At 43.0% G+C, this 22282-nt stretch overlaps 1 protein-coding gene across 1 annotated transcript in view; it reads left to right on the forward strand.

The window, feature by feature from the left end:
* The window catches only part of LOC121580778 (SPRY domain-containing SOCS box protein 4-like), a 134513-nt gene that overhangs the window by 21098 nt on the left and 91133 nt on the right, over positions 1 to 22282 (forward strand). Inside the window, exon 2 of the mRNA XM_041895808.2 lies at positions 15866 to 15954. The gene's annotated coding sequence lies outside the window, so the exon portion shown is untranslated. The remainder of the gene's footprint in view (positions 1 to 15865; positions 15955 to 22282) is intronic.

Consider the following 22282-nt stretch of genomic DNA (forward strand, 5'->3'; position numbering starts at 1 on the left):
TGTTTGGACCATGATAGTTTGTTGGTGATGTGGACACCAAGGAACTTGAAGCTCTCAACCTGTTCCACTACAGCCACTGCTTGTCTTTATACAACAGGTGGGTCTCATCCTGAATGATGATTGGTTAAAACCGCATTCCAGCCAGTGTCTATTCCACAAGTTGCCACCAGCTAAATCTATGACATTAAAATGCCTATTTACTCTGTTCCATCTGACTGCTCAATCCACTGTCTCATCAGCCCAGCCAGGCAATGTATAAACTTAATCTCCACTATAAAAAGCATCTAGACATTATCTCACATTTCATTTAGACTAACATGTAGTTTTCAACAGCAGAGATTTGTATAAACCTTGCTGTCTGTCTCTCTGACATTTGCAACATTGTTTCAATATTTAAATTCGATCTCCAGCTGTCCCATAGTAATGAACGTGTCTGGAGTTGGGACGAGACAGACAGACAGGCAGCTTTTCTCAGCCAGTCAAAATCATGAATCAGCTGGCATAATTTTTATGGATAATATACAAAGAAATGTCAATTGAAAAATGGTCAAACGAAACGAAGTGCAGCTAGTTGCAGTCTTTCCAGCTGCAGTTTGAAGTGATTGTGTTTGCTGTGTTGTTGGCTACTGTAGCTCCTCTGAACAACAGTGTCCTGACGAGAGAGCACATTTTCGATGCCAGGCGAAATCGTGCCTCATTAGCTCATTGTTATGGATGCATCCAAATAAATGTCACTAGAAAACGGCTTAAACAAATGCAAATGCAGCTACTGTTGTTATTCTGGCTGCACTGTTTGATGTGACTAAGTTAGCCGTAGTTGGCTAACTAGCAAGCAAGGGATAAGAACGTTGCCAGCCAGTATGGGTCGCGTCCATAGATACACAGAACAAAAAGACTGAACGATTGGGTCGCGTCTCTGGCAACCGAACCGATAGAACAAACGACCAGCCGGCTTGGGTAGCAACCCTAGATTTGTGTCGGGACTATATCTTGTGGAAGGATAAAATAGTGTGAATAAATTAATCAAAATAGAGTTTTTAATGAAATATGTCAATCATTATTTGAATATGTTGGTAACGAAGCCAGTGTTTGGAGGATATATTGGCACGGTTTGCCGGCCCACGACTTCGTCTCGGGCCTTAACAACACCTGTGCCAAAATATCCTCCAAACACCGGCTTCTCTAGCAATTTTCACTTAAGTAAAGGAATGCCGCTTCTGAAGTGGGACTAACTTCATCACTAGGCGACCCAGAACTGTTAATTCTAGCCTGCCTGCTCGCAGACCACTCTTTCCTAAAAAAGTACTTTAAAGTTAGTTAAATATCGCAACTTACCAAGTCATTTAGTAGAAAGGAAACACATCTAGCTATCCTACCATTAAAAACAGCATACAAAACAACACAGCAGCACATCAATCAGCAACGTTTATTGTTGTCAGGGAAAAAATAGAACATTCTATGCAGGAGCAGAATTCTACTGTCTGAAAAGGTACAGACGCTTCTGATGCGGCACTTTTTTATTAATTGTCTGAAAAGTTATCAATTATCGACATGCTACTGTAGCTGCGTTCTATGTCTGTAAAGGGTCACGGTAGATATAACTTAAATGCCCAGCCCTAGCGGTCATACATACGTAATAGGACCATTATTCTGCATTGTCAATTGAAGTGGAATTTAATACTTTTTTTCTTATTGTTTTAACATAAAAATGTTTTTTAATTTTTTATGGCTGTTTAAACGTTAAGATTTTTTAATTATATTTGTCACATCCCTAGTTTGAGCGTTTGTGTGAGAGAGTGAGAAAACCCACCACTGATTGGAGATTAACTCTGCTGGAGAGTGTGTGGGAATGCACATGTAAAATTGTAGTGTGTGTGTCCATACGTTTCTATGTGTGTGTGATAAACCACCACTGCCTTCCGTAATTTCCTTTAGCTGGTTCGAATCCAGGCTCTGTCGCAGCCGGCCGCGACCGGGAGACTCATGGGCGGCGCACAATTGGCCCAGCGTCGTCCAGGGTAGGGGAGGGAATGGCCGGCAGGGATGTAGCTCAGTTGATAGAGCGTGGTGTTTGCAACGCCAGGGTTGTGGGTTCATTTCCCACGGGGGGCCAGTATAAAAAAATATGTATTCACTAACTGTAAGTCGCTCTGGATAAGAGCGTCTGCTAAATGAGAAAAAAAATAAAAATAAAAAAATGGTACTGTAGAGCACGGTTGGGTTCAATTCCATTTCAATTCCAGTCAATGCAGAAAGTAAACCCAATTCTGTTTCTTGCTAGCTTACAAACATTATTTCTAGCCAGTTAGCTAGCTACATCACGTGAGCAAATGTCTGCTGGTTCACCGGCAGAGCCCACAATGGTTGGAAAATTAACCTAAACCATACATACTTATCAGGTATAGTACACTTTTATTTTATATAACTCTAATATGCAATTAATGGTCACCAATATTGAGAGAAAGAGAGGGGTTTCATCCAGATGTGTCCTTGTGTAGTAAGGCATTGAGCTGGCTAAGCTTGCCCCCCAGCTGGGAATGGAATGTTTGAAATGGAATGAAATATGGTATTATTCATAACAACCTAATGGAATTGGAATGTCTTTATACTTCCTGAATTGACTGTAATTGAAATGGAATTGACCCCTGCCCTGCTATAGAGCCACCCAGGTATGTTGAGGTAGGTTGTATCCATCCACGCAGACAGTGTAGTAGCGAGGCGCTATGCCAGGGTACCAGGTTCAGAGAATATGGAGCACATCCCGCAGTCGTGATTTATTCATTCATTTCCTTTGGGAAAAGGATCTAGGTCAGACCCTATAGTGTGATACAGAGGAAAGAGAGAAATATATTTTATTCTATCAATCTATTAAAGTCCCTGGCAGCTAAGTGCCAAACGAACAATTAATGAAGGGTGAATGGTGAAACCATGTTATTATTAGCTTGCCACCAGTCAGGTTACAATGTGTGTCAGGTTGGATGTGTTCTGTTGTTTTTGGGGTGCGGAAAAGCTGATTGTTGTGTTGGATGGCGTTAGATGACAATTTCCGTGAAAGGAAATGTAGCAAGTCAAAAACCATCACTCGCACACAGTCAGTTCCACACTAGACAACCCATCTGGATAGCTTTTCTATAGGTCCCCTGGGTCACTTAAAACCACGGGAGGTTGGTGGCACCTTAATTGGGGAGAACAGGCTCGTGGTAATGGCTGGAGCGGAATTAGTGGAATGGTATCAAATACACCAAACACATGGCTTCCATGTGTTTGATGCCATTCCATTCACACTGTTCCAGCCATTATTATGAGCCGTCCTCCCCTCAGCAGCCTCCACTGCTTAAAACAGTGTTTTCCAAAATGGTGGCACTCTGTACAAATTTAAAAGCAAATTCAGTAGGCCTTACAATGGCTGGTGGTGCTGCTCAAATAGGTTTATACGGCAGCTTTTTTTTAGGTGACTGTAGCTCTACATACTCGAAAGCGGACTGCAAAGTAATAGGCCAGACACACTAATTCAGGAATGGAATTAACCTATTGATTTCATCCTAGAAGGATCACCTTTACCTACAGGAGAGCAGAGGACACTGCTGCTGGCCTGGGAAGAGGGGGATGGAAGGAGAGAGGGAGGGAAGAGAGCGCAGCAGAGAGAGAGAGATGAAGAGGTACAGTGCATTCGGAAAGTATTCAGACCCCTTCCCCTTTTCCACATTTTTGTTACCTTACAGCCTTATTCTAAAATGGATACAATTCATTTTTTCCCTCATCAATCTACACACAATACCCCATAATGACAAAGCGAAAACAGGGTTTTAGAAATGTTTGCACATTTATAAAAAATACAAAACAGAAATACCTTATTTACATAAGTATTTGCAATGAGACTTGAAATTGAGCTCAGGTGCATCCTGTTTCCATTGATCATCCTTGAGAATTTTCTACAACTTGGAGTCCACCTTTTGTAAATTCAATTGATTGGACATGATTTGGAAAGGCACACACCTGTCTATATAAGGTCCCACAGTTGACAGTGCATGTCAGAGCAAAAACCAAGCCATGAGGTCGAAGAAATTGTCCGTAGAGCTCCAAGATAGGATTGTGTCAAGGCACAGATCTGGGGAAGAGTACCAAAAAATGTCTGTAGCATTGAAGGTCCCCAAGAACACAGTGGCCTCCATCATTCTTAAATGGAAGAAGTTTGGAACACCAAGACTTCCTAGAGCTAGCCGCCCGGCCAAACTGAGCAATTGGAGGAGAAGGGCCTTGGTCAGGGAGAAGACCAAGAACCCAATGGTCCCTCTGACAGAGCTCCTCTGTGGAGATGGGAGAACCTTCCAGAAGGACAACAATCTCTGCAGCACTCCACCAATCAGGCCTGTATGGTGGTGGCCAGACAGAAGCCACTCCTCAGTGAATGCACATGACAACTTGCTTGGAGTTTGCCAAAAGGCACCTAAAGGACTCTGACCATGAGAAACAAGATTCTCTGTTCTGATGAAACCAAGACTGGCATCATCCCTACGGTGAAGCATGGTGGTGGCTCCATCATGATGTGGAGATGTTTTTCAGCGGCAGGGACTGGGAGACTTGTCAGGATCGAGGGAAAGATGAACGGAGCAAAGTACAGAGAGATCCTTGATGAAAACCTGCTCCAGAGCCGAAGGTTCACCTTCCAACAGGACAACGACCCTAAGCACGCAGCCAAGACAACGCAGGAGTGGCTTCGGAAAAAGTATCTGAATGTCCTTGAGTGGCCAGGCCAGAGCCCGGACTTGAACCCAATCAAACATCTCTGTAGAGACCTGAAAATAGCTGTGCAGCGACGCTCCCCATCCAACCTGACAGAGCTTGAGAGGATCTGCAGAGAAGAATGGGAGAAACTCCCCAAATACAGGTGTGCCAAGCTAGTAGCGTCATACCCAAGAACACTCGAGACTGTAATTGCTGCCAAAGGGTGCTTCAACAAAGTACTGAGTAAAGGCTCTGAATACTCATGTAAATGTGATATTTCAGTTTTTTATTTTTAATACGTTTTCAAAAATGTCTAAAAAACATTATGGGGTATTGTGTGTAGATTGATGAGAAAAAAACAATTTAATCAATTTTAGAATAAGACGTTACAAAATGTGGAATAAGTGAAGGGGTCTGAATACTCTCCGAATGCACTGTATGGGAAGAGAGAGTAGAAATAGATGGAGGAAGACAGGTTTGTAAAAACATTTGCCAAAAGAATAATGAAATATCACATAGTGGGTCTGGGCAGGTGTGATGTTTGTATGATGTAGTGATGTTTGTTTGTATGTGTATGTTTTGTTTATAAAATACAATCGTATAAAATAAAAATACTAACATCTTACCCTCTCACCGCTATACCTACTAACTCAGGGCTACCCAACCTTCTTCCTGGAGATCTACTGTCCTGTAGGTTTTCAGTCCAACCCTAATTTAGCATATCTGAATAAACTAGTTAAGGTGTTGTTGAGCAGCTAATAAGTAGAATCAGGTGTGTTAAATTAGGGTTGGACTGAAAACCCATAGGACGGTAGATCTCCAGGGAGAGGGTTGGGCAGCCCTGTACTAACTGCTCCCATTTAATTAAGTCAAATCTCTGTTGAGTCTCAGTGAGCTGTGAGGCTGTTCAGATTGGGCCACTGCCCCAGAACCCCAAGTCTCCCTAATCCCTCTGGGATTAATAAAGCCACTTAATCCCCAGGGAGCCAGAGCCAGAGAGCTTGAAGAAACAACACTGGAAGCTTGGTGGTGCAGAGCCCTATTTACAGAATAGAGTAACTAAATCCTCCATCTTGGCTCCTAACATCTCCCATGGCAAACATTCTACTGTAGTTTGCATTCGGATTAAAATGTAGGCTTAATTGCTTTGGAATCTCTGATGTCATGCAGGTAGAAAATTCTTAAGTCTCGAACAAGGTTGGTGGTTTCTTAAAAGGAGGAAGGAGAGAGTTTATTTTTTCAAATAGAACGGATACTGTTTATCCATATATCCATTTCATTTGGATGTATTCGTTCTATTTTATGGTTCCACATCTGTTCTGCTCTTCAGTGGCAGTCCCTAGCCTGAATCTCGACACCGATGTAGGTAGCCTGGTGACTTGCCTCCAGTTTAGTAAACTAGATTGAGCCTTCTTATCAACTTGCTCTCTGAAGCCATCAGCTCTGCGGTTGTGGTCGAGGAGAGTGTCAATTCATTATTAGGGGAACAGAACTGACTAGGTATCCCCCTTTCCCTCCTCGATAGCCACCTTTCATTGAGGATAGTCAGTCTTTTGCAGAAGAGTTTTTAAAATCTGCCACACTCCCTTTAAATCAGTTATTGTGTTGTCGGAGGAGAATAACATGAATGTGTTAAAAAATCATTATGCTACTTATCATTTTATCTATAAAATGTATTGCACAACTAACTTCATTTGTTTTTATCACTTTACACATTTACTTTGGGATCCATCTCTGTAAATGTAATTTGCTTGATGATGCGCGAGTGGAGAAGGAGTTTAATTTCATACAAGTGCAACTTGACTTTTTTCCTACTAGAACTGACTTTGCTGATAACTTCTTTATTGAGGAGAAATGTACTCACGACTGTGATATGTGGTTGTCTCACACTAAATTTAAGACGCTCTGGATATGACCGTCTGTTAAATGACTAAAAGGTCAACATTTAAAAATGACGACGTGCTCTTTCTGCTCCAGGAGGCCTCTGGGAAATGTAGCACTGAGTGGGATGATGGTTGCTGCCGTCAATTGGTTGGGCATGTGGATTAAGTGAAAGGTGGGAGAGAAGATGTGGAGGAGGACATGGAAACGATGGAGAGATAAGAACCCAGCTCATTCTACTGTTCCTATATTTGGCCTACTTCTCCCTCCCTCTGTCCCTCCATCCCCTCATCCTCCCCCTCTCTCTTTACTGCCTTCATGAGAGAAGTCGTCTTCAGCGCGCATCACTCCCTGTTCGTCGACAGTACGCACGTGTGCCATGCCTTCCTCCATGGTTGTCATAGAAATGTTAGAAGAGCATCTTCCTCATATAGGGTTCAGGGGGTCTTCAGTTGGAATGGATAACAAACAATATATGCCTTTGTTTCTCCCATCAGAATATTCAGCAGACTTCTATACTGTAGCTTTAAGATGGATGTATGGATCCATGTGTGCCACTAATTGGAAGGAGGAGCCTTGTATGCAATGTCTCAAAAACAGTGATCTATTACTGATACTATCACAGTTATAGATTGGATTTCTAATGGCTACTTAAACATTATTGACAATAGTAATCTGAGATCTTTTATAAGATTTGAGATGTTTTATCATCTGTTTTGTAGAGATTGTGCGTGCGTGTTCAGATGTGTGTGCGGTCGTGTTTGTGTACGCATGTGCATGTGTATCTGTATCTGTATTTGTAGTTATTTGTATTTGTTACGGATCCCCAAAGCAGCAGCTACTCTTCCTGGGGTCCAAACAAGATTAAGGCGATTACATACAAAACAAAACAGTACATCCAGTGGCGGCTCCTGAAAAAATTCTCAGGAGGGGCAATTTTTCTGATGATTTAGGTGACCTACACACATTTAAAAAAAGATATGTCCAGCAACAACATGAAGACAGGGGCAGCATATAAGTCAATACCAGAAGCATTTATTGACTGATCTGGGGAGATGGATTCCAGTTTCTGTGACAGATTATAAATAATCTCTGATGCCTTTGTTATATTAGCTTTTGGTTGAATGTACTGTCGTAGTAAATATATAATGTTATAGCTTGGTCTGACTAAAATCTTGTGCATGACCCATTTTGTGTTGGGCGTTTGTTTTCAATCAATGCTGTTCCTATCCTATAACAATGGACAAAAGAGTCCTATCTTGTCAGCCTTGTCAGCAGGTGGCCAAGGACAACACCCACGCCATAGGTCTCTCAGTTCTTCCAACTCACGAGTTCTTGCTCTGAGGACACACACACACACACACACACACACACACACACACACACACACACACACACACACACACACACACTCATCACTGATAACACACACACACACACACACACACATCATCACTGTTAAACACACACACACACACACACAAAAATCCCCTCTCTTTAGGCTGAACATTTGAAGACAGAGAACCCGACTCCAGAGCCAATGCAACAGTGGAGGGGACCTCGCCCAACTCATCAGGACCAATCAGAAGATCAGAACTACTAGATTCAACCTACATCATTTATTGTATAAAATGTCTGCACACAATGTTTTCGGGGCTCTCTTCAGATAGCTCCCTAAGAGTTTGACGAACGAGTCCATGCACGCGATTCCAGATATCTTTACCTCTGAATAAACTGCCTTTATTATACCATATCCACCCTGTCCAAAGTCTCTACTTGGTCTCAGTTCTCCAGTAAACTTGTGATTATCAACAGTACACAACGGTAACAAACAATTGGGGGAACTCACGGGGCAGATAGTAAGGTCGCAGTGACACAGAAAGCAGTTCAATGTCGGGGGTACAGAGTCGCTCTCTTACCAGGATCGATTTTCCCTGTGACTGTCAGATCGCGGTCCGCTCTGACCAGGGTGAAGCCGGCCGGCTCCACTTCTCTGTCCGGGACTCTGTCATCCAGCCAAGTCTCCCAGCTGTATTGGATTCCGCTGCCAGCAGCGTTTCCATTATTTAGTCCGTTCGTAGCGGGTATGTACACGATCAACAAGATCAGTCCAAAACCCACCACTGGAAATCCATGGTTGGCAGAATGTTTGTAAACTAAGTGTACAAATTAAAAACATAAAATAACGCCACTAAGTGTACAAATTAAAAACATAAGATAACGCCACACTGCAGGTCGCAACAGAGACGCTGCTAGCCGCTATTTTCTTAGTTACGTTCATGGTTACGTCACGTATGACGAAAGCGCGTAAGTGCAAGCCCACAGACACCCATAGAGATTGTATTGAAAGCTTTGAAATTTGAAAAAAATAGATTTTACATGGGAGTCTATGACAGACTTCTGGGCGGTTTTCAACATGACTGAAATCGCCCCAAAAACGGGCGGGGCCATTTGAAGCACGACTTTAGCCTGATTTGACATTTAGTGGCAGTCAGATCAGATTAGAACACTGATAACTACTGTTGCCGTGATATAATTGATTAGAAAAAAAATCCCTTCCTTTTCCCGTTTGGCAGTGCGTCGCCCATATCGCCCTATTGAACACACCGCCCCTGAGTACATCACACAACACATTAGATACTACACACAATCCATAATACAGCAATATAATAATATTACAGTGTGTGTGTGTGTGTGTGTGTGTGTCTCCCCACAGTCGGCGCTGTTCCATAAGGTGTAGTTTTATTTATATATATATATATATATATATATACAGTGGGGAGAACAAGTATTTGATACACTGCCGATTTTGCAGGTTTTCCTACTTACAAAGCATGTAGAGGTCTGTAATTTTTATCATAGGTACACTTCAACTGTGAGAGACAGAATCTAAAACAAAAATCCAGAAAATCATATTGTATGATTTTTAAGTAATTAATTTGCATTTTATTGCATGACATAAGTATTTGATACATCAGAAAAGCAGACCTTAATATTTGGTACAGAAACCTTTGTTTGCAATTACAGAGATCATACGTTTCCTGTAGGTCTTGACCAGGTTTGCATACACTGCAGCAGGGATTTTGGCCCACTCCTCCATACAGACCTTCTCCAGATCCTTCAGGTTTCGGGGCTGTCGCTGGGCAATACGGACTTTCAGCTCCCTCCAAAGATTTTCTATTGGAATCAGGTCTGGAGACTGGCTAGGCCACTCCAGGTCCCTGAGATGCTTCTTACGGAGCCACTCCTTAGTTGCCCTGGCTGTGTGTTTCGGGTCGTTGTCATGGTGGAAGACCCAGCCACGACCCGTCTTCAATGCTCTTACTGAGGGAAGGAGGTTGTTGGCTAAGATCTCGCGATACATGGCCCATCCATCCTCCCCTCAATACGGTGCAGTCGTCCTGTCCCCTTTGCAGAAAAGCATCCCCAAAGAATGATGTTTCCACCTCCATGCTTCACGGTTGGGATGGTGTTCTTGGGGTTGTACTCATCCTTCGTCTTCCTCCAAACACGGCGAGTGGAGTTTAGACCAAAAAGCTCTATTTTTGTCTCATCAGACCACATGACCTTCTCCCATTCCTCCTCTGGATCATCCAGATGGTCATTGGCAAACTTCAGATGGGCCTGGACATGCGCTGGCTTGAGCAGGAGGACCTTGCGTGCGCTGCAGGATTTTAATCCATGACGGCGTAGTGTGTTACTAATGGTTTTCTTTGAGACTGTGGTCCCAGCTCTCTTCAGGTCATTGACCAGGTCCTGCCGTGTAGTTCTGGGATGATCCCTCACCTTCCTCATGATCATTGATGCCCCACGAGGTGAGATCTTGCATGGAGCCCCAGACTGAGGGTGATTGACCGTCATCTTGAACTTCTTCCATTTTCTAATAATTGCGCCAACAGTTGTTGCCTTCTCACCAAGCTGCTTGCCTATTGTCCTGTAGCCCATCCCAGCCTTGTGCAGGTCTACAATTTTATCCCTGATGTCCTTACACAGCTCTCTGGTCTTGGCCATTGTGGAGAGGTTGGAGTCTGTTTGATTGAGTGTGTGGACAGGTGTCTTTTATACAGGTAACGAGTTCAAACAGGTGCAGTTAATACAGGTAATGAGTGGAGAACAGGAGGGCTTCTTAAAGAAAAACGAACAGGTCTGTGAGAGCCAGAATTCTTACTGGTTGGTAGGTGATCAAATACTTATGTCATGCAATAAAATGCAAATTAATTACTTAAAAATCATACAATGTTATTTTCTGGATTTTTGTTTTAGATTCCGTCTCTCACAGTTGAAGTGTACCTATGATAAAAATTACAGACCTCTACATGCTTTGTAAGTAGGAAAACCTGCAAAATCGGCAGTATATCAAATACTTGTTCTCCCCACTGTATATATATTTTTTAAATCAGATTTTACTGCGTGCATAAGTTACTTGATGTGGAATAGAGTTCCATTTAGTCATGTCTCTATGTAGTACTGTGCATTTCCCATAGTCGGTTCTGGACTTGGAGACTGTGAAGAGACCTCTGATGGCATGTCTTGTGGGGCATGCATAGGTGTCTGAGCTGTGTGCTAGTCGTATGAACAGACATCTCGGTGCTTTCAACACCTCGCACAAAGACAAGTAGTAATGCAGTCAATCTCTCCTCTACTTTGAGCCAGGAGAGATTGACATGCATGTTATTGATGTTAGCTCTCTGTGTACATTTAAAGGGATACTTCAAGATTTTTGGGCAATGATGCCATTTATCTACTTCCCCAGAGTCAGATGAACTTGTGGATACCATTTTATGTCTCTGTGTCCAGTATGAAGGAAGTTAGAGGTAGTTTTGTGAGCCAATACTAACTAGCGTTAGTGCAATGACTGGAAGTCTATGGGTATCTGCTAGCATGAGGTTTAGTCTCCTCAACTTGCTCAATTTTCACATTATTCATTACAAGATTTAGTTGAGTTTTAGGGTTTAGTGAATGATTTGTCCCAAATATAATGCTTGAAATATTATGCCTGACTATCTGGATTTTGTTGGAGAGGCTTCCGTTAAAGAACATCTTCTGTGTTCTGTTAGACAGGTAACTCTCGATCCACGATATAGCAGGGGGTAAAGCCATAACCCACGTTTTTTTCCTTGCAGCTGATTATGATCGATAGTGTCAAAAGCTGCACTGAGGTCTAACAAAACAATCTCCTTATCAATTTCACTCATTTGTGTAAGTGCTGTACCTGTTAAGTGCCCTTCCCTATAAGTGTGCTGAAAGTTAGTTGTTAATTTGTTTACTGTGAAATATAATTTTTTCTGGTCAAACACAATTTTTTCCAAAAGTTTACTAAGGGTTGGTAACGGGCTGATTGGTCGGCTGTTTGAGCCAATAAAGGGTGCTTTGCTATTCTTGGGCAGCGGAATGACTTTTGCTTCCCTCTAGGCCTGAGAGCACACACTTTCCTGTAGGCTTAGATTGAATAGATGGCAATAAGGGGTGGCAATAGTCCACTATCATCCTCAGTAATTTTCCATCCATGTTGTCAGACCCCGGGGGCTTGTCATTGTTAATAGACAACAATCATTTTTTTTACCTCTTCCAAACTCACTTTACGGAATTCAAAATTACAGTGCTTGTCTTTTCATAATTTGGTCAGTTATGCATGGATGTGTAGGTTCAAAATTTGTTGTTGGGAAGTCATGCCTAAGTTTGCTAATCTTGCTAATTGGAAAATCAGTAAAGTAGTTAGCAATATCAGTGGGTTTTGTGATGAATGAGCCATCTGATTCAATGAATGATGGAGCTGAGTTCGCCTTCTTGCCCAAAATGTAATTTAAGGTGCTCCAAAGCGTTTTAGTATTATCTTTTACGTCATTTATCTTTGTTTCATAGTACAGTTTTTTATTTTTGTTTAGTTTAGTCACATGATTTCTCTATTTACAATATGTCTGCCAGACTTATTTGCCATTCCTTTTGCCTCATCCCTCTCAACCATATAATTTTTCAATTCCACAGGGATTTAATAGTTTGTACGGCATTTTCTTAATGGGTGCATGCTTATTAGTAACTGGAATAAGCAATTTCATAAATGCGTCAAGTGCAGCGTCTGGTTGCTCCTCATTAAACACCACAGACCAGCAAATATTCTTCACATCTTCAACATAGGAATCACTACAAAACCTCTTGTATGATCTCTTCTACACTATATTAGGCCCAGCCTTTGGAACTTTGGTTTTCCTAGTTATGGCTACTGTATTATGATCATTACATCTGATGGATGTGGATACTGCTTTAGAGCAGATTTTTGCAGCATTAGTAAAGATGTGAACAATACATGTGGATGATTTCATTCCTGTGCTGTTTGTAACTACCCTGGTAGGTTGACTGATAACCGGAACCAGGTTGCAGGCACTGGTTATAGTTTGAAGCTTTTTCTTGAGTGGACAGCTTGATGAAAGCCAGTCAATATTTAGGTCGCCCAGAAAATATACCTCTGTTGATACCACATACATTATCAAGCATTTCACACATATTATCTGTAACCATGTATTGCTACCATTGTAACATCAAAGGTATTATCTAAGTGAGTTTCAGAGATAGTCAGTATATGAATGTTATGTTGCTAGCATGTTATCGATCTGTGTGTGTGAGAGAACTCCTTTCCCCCTAATCCCAGGTTAAAGTGGCTTATTTAGCTCCCCAGCCCTAGCAAACCATAAGCAAGCCAGCCAGTCAGCCAGCCTGTGGTAGAGAGCAGCCCTGCTGGTACAAAGCTCCTATCTGTCCTCCGGGGCTTTCCCTAGGCCTTGCCTGGCCTGCGCAGCAAAGTGCTGAGTTTTGTCAGCGTTTTCTCTCGTGTGTGTGTGGCAGTGTGTGTAATGTGCAAAGAGCCCCCATCTGAAAAGCCTCCTTGACAGACAGATTAGTGTTTATGTAAAAACACTCTCTTATGAAAATACACTCTTTACAAAAACGACATCTGTGTGTGTGTTTATGTATGGGAATGAGATTAACCTACCGTTCCATATTTGCCAAACATCACACACATACACACACGTCTTCTACCTGAGAAGTTATCTATTGAGAATCTAACTGAACAGTGTCCTGTCTCAGACCAGTGTTTATTCACCCTAATGTAGACATGCCACCGCCTCACTGATTTTGAGCAAGATAAAGTCATGAATATTTTAGTGCCCATGAATTTTGTCTCCTCATGATTCTTTCCTGTCCACTTTCTCTGGGCCCCATTCACATGAGCTTCAGCCAACGACCTCTGTCAGCCACTGGCACCCTGTAGAAGGCACAGTGATGCCGAAACGTTGGTGGTTTTTTACCCAATAAATTACTGGAAGTTTATACACTGCTCAAAAAAATTAAGGGAACACTAAAATAACATCCTAGATCTGAATGAATGAAATAATCTTATTAAATACCTTTTTCTTTACATAGTTGAATGTGCTGACAACAAAATCACACAAAAATTATCAATGGAAATCAAATGTATCAACCCATGGAGGTCTGGATTTGGAGTCACCCTCAAAATTAAAGTGGAAAACCACACTACATGCTGATCCAACTTTGATGTAATGTCCTTAAAACAAGTCAAAATGAGGCTCAGTAGTGTGTGTGGCCTACACGTGCCTGTATGACCTCCCTACAACGCCTGGGTATGCTCCTGATGAGGTGGCGGATGGTCTCCTGAGGGATCTCCTCCCAGACCTGGACTAAAGCATCCGCCAACTCCTGGACAGTCTGTGGTGCAACGTGGCGTTGGTGGATGGAGCGAGACATGATGTCCCAGATGTGCTCAATTGGATTCAGGTCTGGGGAACGGGCGGGCCAGTCCATAGCATCAATGCCTTCCTCTTGCAGGAACTGCTGACACACTCCAGCCACATGAGGTCTAGCATTGTCTTGCATTAGGAGGAACCCAGGGCCAACCGCACCAGCATATGGTCTCACAAGGGGTCTGAGGATCTCATCTCGGTACCTAATGGCAGTCAGGCTACCTCTGGCGAGCACATGGAGGGCTGTGCGGCCCCCCAAAGAAATGCCACCCCACACCATGACTGACCCACCGCCAAACCGGTCATGCTGGAGGATGTTGCAGGCAGCAGAACGTTCTCCACGGCGTCTCCAGACTCTGTCACGTCGGTCACATATGCTCAGTGTGAACCTGCTTTCATCTGTGAAGAGCACAAGGGCGCCAGTGGCGAATTTGCCAATCTTGGTGTTCTCTGGCAAATGCCAAACGTCCTGCACGGTGTTGGGCTGTAAGCACAACCCCCCACCTGTGGACGTCGGGCCCTCATACCACCCTCATGGAGTCTGTTTCTGACCGTTTGAGCAGACACATGCACATTTGTGGCCTGCTGGAGGTCATTTTGCAGGGCTCTGGCAGTGCTCCTCCTGCTCCTCCTTGCACAAAGGCGGAGGTAGCAGTCCTGCTGCTGGGTTGTTGCCCTCCTACGGCCTCCTCCACGTCTCCTGATGTACTGGCCGGTCTCCTGGTAGCGCCTCCATGCTCTGGACACTACGCTGACAGACACAGCAAACCTTCTTGCCACAGCTCGCATTGATGTGCCATCCTGGATGAGCTGCACTACCTGAGCCACTCGTGTGGGTTGTAGACTCCGTCTCATGCTACCACTAGAGTGAAAGCAGCGCCAGCATTCAAAAGTGACCAAAACATCAGCCAGGAAGCATAGGAACTAAGTGGTCTGTGGTCACCACCTGCAAAACCAGTCCTTTATTGGGGTGTCTTGCTAATTGCCTATAATTTCCACCTGCTGTCTATTCCATTTGCACAACAGCATGTGAAATGTATTGTCAATCAGTGTTGCTTACTAAGTGGACAGTTTGATTTCACAGAAGTGTGATTGACTTGGAGTTACATTGTGTTGTTTAAGTGTTCCCTTTATTTTTTTGAGCAGTGTACATAGTGTGCAACTCTCTTTTATTTGTTTTTATAGCTTACAGTTTATTCTCCGTTAGTCAGCACCTCTACACTAAGTGATGTTCTGTGGGTGTGCGCCAGCTGAAAAATTGTTCCTGTTGAATGGGACCGCTTTCTGTCTTGGACATGAGTAAGCCTTGCACTTTTAGATAAAAATGTCCCCTAGACACTGACCCTAGGTTAGCTGTGAGTTTGCCTTAGAGGTTAAGATGAGGATTCAGGGAAGGTAAGCTGGTCCTAGATCTGTGTCTAAGGGAAACCTCCAACAGGAGCCATGCCTTCTGCTGCTGGATTTTCCTCTCTAACTCAATATCTCTCTTGTTTCCGTTGCAGAATCACACCACATGTTGGACTGATCTTTCAACTTTGAACCCTGATGCTCACCTACAGACTGTAGATGTGGCTTTCCTAAGAACCAACAGGTAACAAGTTCCTCTTTTTATCTTGTTTTGATTCTTGCCTGACCAATTGATTCTGAGGTGTATTGTTAGTATGTGAATGTTTCTGTCCCATGGGTTTGGGCGAGTAACTTGATGATTTTGTTATATTGGTGATTTATTCTAAGTGTATAGAAGACTGTACTCCAATGACCTGATTCAGGGGTAGGCTTCTCCAGTCCTCTATAACCTTTTCACACTATCGTGCCGACCCAAACCAAACTGCTGGCTGGCTGAGATAGTATCTTTTCACATCGCCCACAATAAGCATCATGTTTTCAGCAACGATGGTGGATGGATGCATAACCAGGCCAGCTCAGTACAGTTTGGTTTGGCTCGCCTCGGTCCTGATCAGTAGTGTAAAAAGCCCTTTCGATTCTTTCATAGATCCCTAAGGGTTTGGGGGTACTGCTAAGTCTTCACTTTCAATAGGTGGGGTGGCAGGTAGCTTAGTGGTTAAGAGCATTGTGCCAGTAACTGAAAGGTCGCTGGTTCTAATCCCCGAGCCGACTAGGTGAAAAATCTGTCGATGTGCCCTTGAGCAAGGCACTTAACCCTAATTGCTCCTGTAAGTCGCTCTGGATAAGAGCGTCTGCTAAATGACAATTTAAAAAAACATATAAAAAAAAATTGGTCGGCTTACATAGAAATGCACACAACACACAACACACACAGTGAAACTAGGTCAGTAGCAGCATGTATGACCCGAGCTCTCCACTGGCGTGGTGTTGTAAACTGCCCTTGGATTATTTACATTTACCCTGATAAGCTAGGTAAATAATGTTATTGGGACAGTGCTTAGTGGGCATATACACACTTGAGTGAATAACACACACACAGTGCCTGCTCACTGTAAGCCTCCTAAACCTGGTGAATGTAGGGTGAAACCTGATAGCGCCGATTCCCTATCTACTGTCCAGACTGGTAACCAGCGCCAGTGACTGGGGCCCTGAATATTTCAGAGGCAGCAAAGCTGTCCACCGCCATTCTGCCTTTCTCCCTCCCTCCCTTCATCTGTCTCACTTTCACTCTCTCACTCACTCATTCACTCACTCTCACCACCGTCCCACCGTACCTGCCCTGCTCTCCCCTGGCAGCAAACATCCACACAGATACAGTCACTCTCTCATAGACACTCACTTTACAGATAGATACGTATACTGTAGAATAGATAGGATTACTTTGAATTTGTGATGACTCAGCATATTATTGTCACTCCCTATTGTGCTTGTCTATAGTAGTCTGTTCTATATTGTGCTGTAGTTATGTCTTGGTATCGTCTGTATGTGTGCTGCCTTCTTGGAACCAGTGTTTGTTAAAACAGAGATTTCGAAACCGAACAAGATTTAACACTTGCCCGGTAGACATTCAACTAATGAAACTTTCAGTCGGGTCATTCGGTATAACATACTATGGGGAGTCAACGACCAATCATATTCACCTGAAGAAAACTGAAATCACACGTATATAATCATTATATTTCAGTTTTTTTTTTTTTTTGTATATACATTTCTAAAAACCTGTTTTTGCTTTGTCGTTATGGGGTATTGTGTGTAGATTGATGACGGAAAAAAACAATTTAATGTATTTTAGAATAAGGCTGTAATGTAACAAAATGACGAAAAAGTCAAGGGGTCTGAAAACTTTCCAAATGCATTTTATTGCATGACATAAGTATTTGATACATCAGAAAAGCAGACCTTAATATTTGGTACAGAAACCTTTGTTTGCAATTACAGAGATCATACGTTTCCTGTAGGTCTTGACCAGGTTTGCACACACTGCAGCAGGGATTTTGGCCCACTCCTCCATACAGACCTTCTCCAGATCCTTCAGGTTTCGGTGCTGTTGCTGGGCAATACGGACTTTCAGCTCCCTCCAAAGATTTTCTATTGGGTTCAGGTCTGGAGACTGGCTAGGCCACTCCAGAACCTTGAGATGCTTCTTACGGAGCCACTCCTCAGTTGCACTGGCGGTGTGTTTCGGGTCATTGTCATGCTGGAAGACCCAGCCACGACCCATCTTCAATGCTCTTACTGAGGGAAGGAGGTTGTTGGCTAAGATCTCGCGATACATGGCCCCATCCATCCTCCCCTCAATACGGTGCAGTCGTCCTGTCCCCTTTGCAGAAAAGCATCCCCAAAGAATGATGTTTCCACCTCCATGCTTCACGGTTGGGATGGTGTTCTTGGGGTTGTACTCATCCTTCTTCTTCCTCCAAACACGGCGAGTGGAGTTTAGACCAAAAAGCTATATTTTTGTCTCATCAGACCACATGACCTTCTCCCATTCCTCCTCTGGATCATCCAGATGGTCACTGGCAAACTTCAGACGGGCCTGGACATGCGCTGGCTTGAGCAGGGGGACCTTGCGTGCGCTGCAGGATTTTAATCCATGACGTAGTGTGTTACTAATGGTTTTCTTTGAGACTGTGGTCCCAGCTCTCTTCAGGTCATTGACCAGGTCCTGCTGTGTAGTTCTGGGCTGATCCCTCACCTTCCTCATGATCATTGACGCCCCACGAGGTGAGATCTTGCATGGAGCCCCAGACCGAGGATGATTGACCGTCATCTTGAACTTCTTCCATTTTCTAATAATTGCGCCAACAGTTGTTGCCTTCTCACCAAGCTGCTTGCCTATTTTCCTGTAGCCCATCCCAGCCTTGTGCAGGTCTACAATTTTATCCCTGATGTCCTTACACAGCTCTCTGGTCTTGGCCATTGTGGAGAGGTTGGAGTCTGTTTGATTGAGTGTGTGGAGAGGTGTCTTTTATACAGGTAATGAGTGGAGAACAGGAGGGCTTCTTAAAGAGAAACTAATAGGTCTGTGAGAGCCGGAATTCTTACTGGTTGGTAGGTGATCAAATACTTATGTCATGCAATAAAATGCAAATTAATTACTTAAAAATCATACAATGTGATTTTCTGGATTTTTGTTTTATATTCTGTCTCTCACAGTTGAAGTGTACCTATGAGAAAAATTACAGACCTCTACATGCTTTGTAAGTAGGAAAACCTGCAAAATCGGCAGTGGATCAAATACTTGTTCTCCCCACTGTACATACAGTGCCTTGCAAAAGTATTCATCCCCCTTGGCATTTTTCCTATTTTGTTGCATTACAACCTGTAATTTAAATTGATTTTTATTTGGATTTCATGTAATGGACATACACAAAATAGTCAAAATTGGTGAAGTGAAAAAAATTACTTGTTTCAAAAAATTCTAAAACTTTTATAACAGAAAAGTGGTGCGTGCATATGTATTTACCCCCTTTGCTATGAAGCTCCTAAATAAGATCTGATGCAACCAATTACCTTCAGAAGTTACATAATTAGTTAAATAAAGTCCACCTGTGTGCAATCTAAGTGTCACATGATCTGTCACATGATCTCATTATATATACACCTGTTTTGAAAGGCCCCAGAGTCTGCAACACCACTAAGCAAGGGGCACCACCAAGCAAGCGGCACCACGAAGACCAAGGAGCTCTGCAAACAGGTCAGGGACAAAGTTGTGGAGAAGTACAGATAAGGGTTGGGTTATAAAAAAATATTCGAAACTTTGAACATCCCATGGAGCACCATTTAAATCCATTATTAAAAAATGGAAAGAATATGGCACCACAACAAACCTGCCAAGAGAAGGCCGCCCACCAAAACTCACGGACCAGGCAAGGAGGGCATTAATCAGAGAGGCAACAAAGAGACCAAAGATAACCCTGAAGGAGCTGCAAAGCTCCACAGCGGAGATTGGAGTATCTGTCCATAGGACCACATTAAGCCGTACACTCCACAGAGCTGGGCTTTACAGAAGAGTGGCCAGAATAAAGCCATTGCTTAAAGAAAAAAATAACCAAATACGTTTGGTGTTCGCCAAAAGGCATGTGGGAGACTCCTCAAACATATGGAAGAAGGTACTCTGGTCAGATGAGAGCTTTTTGGCCATCAAGGAAAACGCTATGTCTGGCGCAAACCCAACACCTCATCACCCCGAGAACACCATCCCCACAGTGAAGCATGGTGGTGGCAGCATCATGCTGTGGGGATGTTTTTCATCGGCAGGGACTGGGAAACTGGTCAGAATTGAAGGAATGATGGATGGCGCTAAATACAGGGAAATTATTGAGGGAAACCCGTTTCAGTCTTCCAGAGATTTGAGACTGGGATGGAGGTTCACCTTCCAGCAGGACAATGGCCCTAAGCATAGTGCTAAAACAACACTCGAGTGGTTTAAGGGGAAACATTTAAATGTCTTGGAATGGCCTAGTCAAAGCCCAGACCTCAATCCAATTGAGAATCTGTGGTATGACTTAAAGATTGCTGTACACCAGCAGAACCCATCCAACTTGAACGAGCTGGAGCAGTTTTGCCTTGAAGAACTGGCAAAAATCCCAGTGGCTAGATGTGCCAATCTTATAGAGACATACCCCAAGAGACTTGCAGCTGTAATTGCTGCAAAAGGTGGCTCTACAAAGTATTGACTTTGGGGGGGTGAATAGTTATGCACGCTCAAGTTTTCTGTTTTTTTGTTTGTTTCACCAAAAAAAAGAATTTTGCATCTTCAAAGTGGTAGGCATGTTGTGTAAATCAAATGATACAACCTGGAATTAAAATGGATTTGGGGGGTTTGTAAGGCAACAAAATAGGAAGAATGCCAAGGGGGGTGAATAAATACATACATACATACATACATACACTACCAGTCAAAAGTTTGGACATGCCTACTTTTTTTCTTTATTTTTTACTATTTTATACATTGTAGAATAATAGTGAAGACATCAAAACTATGAAATAACACATATGGAATCATGTAGTAACCAAAAAATTGTTAAACAAATCTAAATATATTTTATATTTTTCAAAGTAGCCACCCTTTGCCTTGACGACAGCTTTGCACACTCTTGGCATTCTCTCAACCAGCTTCATGAGGAATGCTTTTCCAACAGTCTTGAAGGAGTTCCCACATATGCTGAGCACTTGTTGGCTGTTTTTCCTTCACTCTGCGGTCCAACTCATCCCAAACCATCTCAATTGGGTTGATGTCGGGTGATTGTGGAGGCCAGGTCATCTGATGCAGCACTCCATCACTCTCCTTAGTAAAATAGTCCTTACACAGCCTGGTGGTGAGTTTTGGGTCATTGTCCTGTTCAAAAGCAAATGATAGTCCCACTAAGTACAAACCAGATGGGATGGCGTATCGCTGCAGAATGCTCTGGTAGCAATGCTGGTTAAGTGTGCCTTGAATTCTAAATAAATCACTGAGTGTCACCAGCAAAGCACCATCACACCTCCTCCTCCATGCTTCACGGTGGGAACCACACATGCAGAGATCATCCGTTCACCTACTCTGTGTCTCACAAAGACACGGCGGTTCGAACCAAAAATATAATCTTTGGACTCATTAGACCAAAGGACAGATTTCCACCGGTCTAATGTCCATTGCTCGTGTTTCTTGGCCCAAGCATGTCTCTTCTTATTATTGGTGTCCTTTAGTAGTGGTTTCTTTGCAGCAATTCGACCATGAAGGCCTGATTCACACAGTCCCCTCTGAACAGTTGATGTTGAGATGTCTGTTACTTGAACTTTGAAGCATTTATTTGGGCTGCAATTTATGAGGCTGGTAACTCTAATGACCTTATCCTCTGCAGCAGAGGTAACTCTGGGTCTTCCTTTTCTGTGGCGGTCCTCATGAGAGCCAGTTTCATCATAGCGCTTGATGGTTTTTGCGACTGCACTTGAAGAAACGTTTAAAGTTCTTGAAATGTTCCGTATTGACTGACCTTCATGTCTTAAAGTAATGATGGACTGTCGTTTCTCTTTGCTTATTTGAGCTGTTCTTGCCATAATATGGACTTGGTCTTTTACCAAATAGGGCCATCGTCTGTATACCACCCCTACCTTGTCTCAAATGCATTAAGGAGGAAAGAAATTCCACAAATTAACTTTCAAGAAGGCACACCTGTTAATTGAAATGCATTCCTGGTGACTACCTCATGAAGCTGGTTGAGAGAATGCCAAGAGTGTGCAAAGCTGTCATCAAGGCAAAGGGTAGCTACTTTGAAGAATCTCAAATAGAAAATATATTTTGATTTGTTTAACACTTTTTTGGTTACTACATGATTCCATATGTGTTATTTCATAGTTCTGATGTCTTCACAATTATTCTATAATGTAGAAAAACCCTTGATGAGTAGGTGTGTCCAAACATTTGACTGGTACTGTATGTATGTATTTATTTATTTGGTTGGGTGCACCCCTGCCTCGCGTGGGCTGTGGGGATGCGTGCTACCCTACTGCTTAAGTATAAATATAAG

This window comes from Coregonus clupeaformis, chromosome 14 (genome assembly GCF_020615455.1).
Source record: "Coregonus clupeaformis isolate EN_2021a chromosome 14, ASM2061545v1, whole genome shotgun sequence".
NCBI lineage: Eukaryota > Metazoa > Chordata > Actinopteri > Salmoniformes > Salmonidae > Coregonus > Coregonus clupeaformis.